Here is a 3,422-nt window from a genome sequence, read left to right as displayed (position 1 = left end):
AACAATTCCCCCACTAACCAACAATCACGAGGTTCTTTGCTCAGCAACCGAGAAGGCTAACTTGCTTGCCAGTCGGTTTGCCTCAAACTCCACACTGGACCCTCTAAACCACCCCCTACCTCAATTTCCTATGCGGACCGAAGCCACGCTAGACGATCTGGAAATCACCCCTGCTCAGGGGCATGCTATCATAAAAAACCTTGACACTTCCAAAGCATGCGGACCCGACCTCATCCCAGCTGTGCTATTAAAAAAGTGCTCAGCCGAAGTAGCTCCATTTCTCTCCAAACTCTACAACAAATGCCTTAATGAATCTTGCTTTCCGACCTGTTGGAAAACTGCTTCTGTGGTACCAGTATTCAAGAATTCTGGCGAAAGAACGGACCCATCAAATTATCGCCCCATTAGTCTCCTCCCACTTTTTGCCAAAATATTTGAGACCTTAATTAACCATGCTCTAGTCCAGCACCTTACAGATGCTAAACTTCTGACCGACCATCAATATGGATTTAGACAAGCCCGTTCCACGGCAGACATCCTCACTGTAATCTCTGAACGCATATACCATTCACTGGACAAAGCGGTAGAGGGCAGAGCGGTAGCTCTAGATATATCTAAGGCTTTTGACAGGGTATGGCATGAGGGTCTCCTCAGGAAGATTAGATCTTACGGTATCACTGGTAGAATACTTAACATAATTAAATCCTTCTTAGATAAGAGAAAAATCCAGGTTGTCCTCGACGGTCGTACATCTAAACAATATGATATAAATGCGGGAGTGCCCCAGGGATCTATCCTTGGTCCTCTGCTGTTCCTTATATTCATAAATGACCTCCGCGACAAAATTGCCTCGGAGATGGGTATATATGCTGATGACACCACACTCTATAGCAGGCACGACAGGAAAACAAATGAACATATATCTAAAGTAATGGCAGAAACACTAGAGGATGACCTCCAATCAGTAGTAGAATGGGGACAAAAATGGATGGTAACGTTCAATGCCACCAAGACAAAACTGGTTTCATTCAATAATTACAAGAAACCTTCTCTACCACCTATAGCAATGGCCAACAACTCTTTATCTGAGAGTACGTTTTTCAAGCTCCTTGGCCTAACGTTCACAGGAAACATGAGTTGGAACAATTGCATCGAGGGCATTGCCAGGGCCGCTGCGAGGAAGGTGGGCTCTCTCTACCGTGCTAGAAAACTTCTAACACCCGAAAGTATCCTGTACCTATATAAGGCCACTATTCGCCCATGTATGGAGTATTGCTGTCATATTTGGGCCGGTGCATCGGCTACTAGTCTCTCGCTCCTTGACAGGGTTCAAAAGAGAGTCGCAAATCTGATAGGCCCTAAACTGGCATCTAAACTTCAGCCTCTGTCCCATCGTCGAAACGTTGCATCCCTCTGCCTTTTCTACAAGTATTATAATGGTAAATGCTCTGAAGAACTACAAGCACTTGTGCCCCCACGACGTGAACACCCTCGACAGACCCGACAAGCTACAAAATCCCACCCCCACACTGTAGAGATCCCTAGATGTAAAAGATCTTTCTACTCCAGTAGTTTCTTCCCCAGAACTGCTAGACTTTGGAATTCCATCCCAGGTCACTGCTTCCCCAACTGTACTGACATGCATAAGTTCAAGTGCAACGTGAACCAACATCTCGCTGCCCTAAACCCTACATAGTACCCCAGTAGATATTTCCCCTGTTAGTAGCCCCCTACGTTAAAGTGGCAATGTGCCTTGTTTGGGGTGAAAATGTAATTAAAAAAATAAATAAAAAAAAAGGTAAGCAATAGATTAGGGTAAGGAATTGCTATTATTTTGTTTTTATGAAAATACAGTGCAGTTGTTCTCAAATGAATGCATGCCACCATGATTCCTGATGGTTTAATGAACAGTTATAGGCTCTGAATGTTCTACGTCGTTATTTCTCAGAAAACCGTTCATATGTGTGTTTGATTGCTCTTTTTCGTTTATCCTAAAGTTAGTTTATTCTATCGTTATAAACATTTCTAACACCAGAAACTATTGACCGTATTACGCCATATTTTCACTGCTGGATTTTTATATTATTCGAGTCTTCTGATCAGGTATAGAAACTTATTTTTTTAATATTCTTTTTCTTGGTATTGGGAAATAGTACTAATTTTAATAAATAAAACATTTTTTAATCGACAACGGTTTAAATGAATAAAGAAAAGTCTACAATGTTTATTTATAAAATATTTTCTTGGACGCCCTCGAAATATCTTTAGAACCATTAGAGTTCCGCATAAATTAAAAGAAAAATAACATCAAACGTAATAAACATTTTATGCAAACACAACATTTTTTTGGATGAGAAAACTCAGACGCCAAAATTGTCACCATAAAATCAACAGCAACAACTGATAAGATAAGAGAAAATACAAAAGAAATTGTGATATTCATAAAAAAGAACAAGCGGTCACGCGTTTGTACTCACTTTGCCTTTACAAACGTTACATACATCGTCAACGCTCACATCGGAAACGTCCGTCTGTCCTGTGGGATGAGAAGAAAGAAATATCAAAAAGTTTCAAGATGGCGTCCACGATCTTCACAAGCCCTCGATTTCGCAGTGCCCTCATGGTCACATGGCACACCTGCTATTGAAGCATGCCGGACACGATAAACCAGGTCTCTGGGAGGAGTTAGGGAAGCGTTCAGACCTGGGTACTTGGAACAGTGCTCTGCGTCTAACCAAACTTTTTGCTACAACCATGTAATCAAAGTTGCTTTTCGTTCTTTTTTTTTGCTACAGAAATTAAGGCGCGTTCTTACAATTATGTGTTAAACAATCCGAGGTTTACTACCGAACAATTAAGAGAACACTGCCATAAAATATGTAAGAGAATATAAAAATTGTAACCAAACCTAAAATTTAAGTAAAAAATGCAGACTAAAAATATATGGCCACATCCATTCACATATTTCTGCAAGTGAATTTTAAGAAATAACAAGGCCGATAGCCATTAGTCTCGTGCTCTCGTGTAATGAGTAAATGCCTGAATATAGGATTGATATGACATTCTTAAAGATAAACTAAAATGACCGAAAAATGGGCTGAAATGACTGAAATAAATCAAAAGTAACTGACTTAGAATGAATTTAATGAACTAAAGGATGAATTGAATGACCTTAAGAATGGTGTGTATGCTTAAAAATGACTTGAATGGCATTGAGACTGACTGGTTGTAAAGTGGGTTATCATTTTACATAAAATTAATACAAAAAAGTGATCCCTTACTTAATATCACAAAGTTACAAACATAAGTCCAGCATGTAGTATGAACAGATAATACACTTTGATCTTGGCCAAAAGGCCAAGAAAAGTTTAAAAGCTAAGAACAGCATGTATTAACAACAGACCTTTGATCTATAACAAAAA

General features: G+C 39.6%; 1 pseudogene; it reads right to left on the bottom strand.

Annotated features, from left to right (window-relative positions):
• Positions 1-3,232: 3,232 nt before the first annotated feature.
• On the bottom strand, positions 3,233-3,369 carry LOC145255989 (U2 spliceosomal RNA; annotated as a pseudogene).
• Between the last annotated feature and the right edge of the window lie 53 nt (positions 3,370-3,422).

This window comes from Euprymna scolopes, chromosome 31 (assembly GCF_053919585.1).
Source record: "Euprymna scolopes isolate OS-2025 chromosome 31, ASM5391958v1, whole genome shotgun sequence".
NCBI lineage: Eukaryota > Metazoa > Mollusca > Cephalopoda > Sepiida > Sepiolidae > Euprymna > Euprymna scolopes.
Note: the sequence above shows the minus strand (reverse complement) of the source record. Positions and strands in the feature narration are given on the sequence as shown.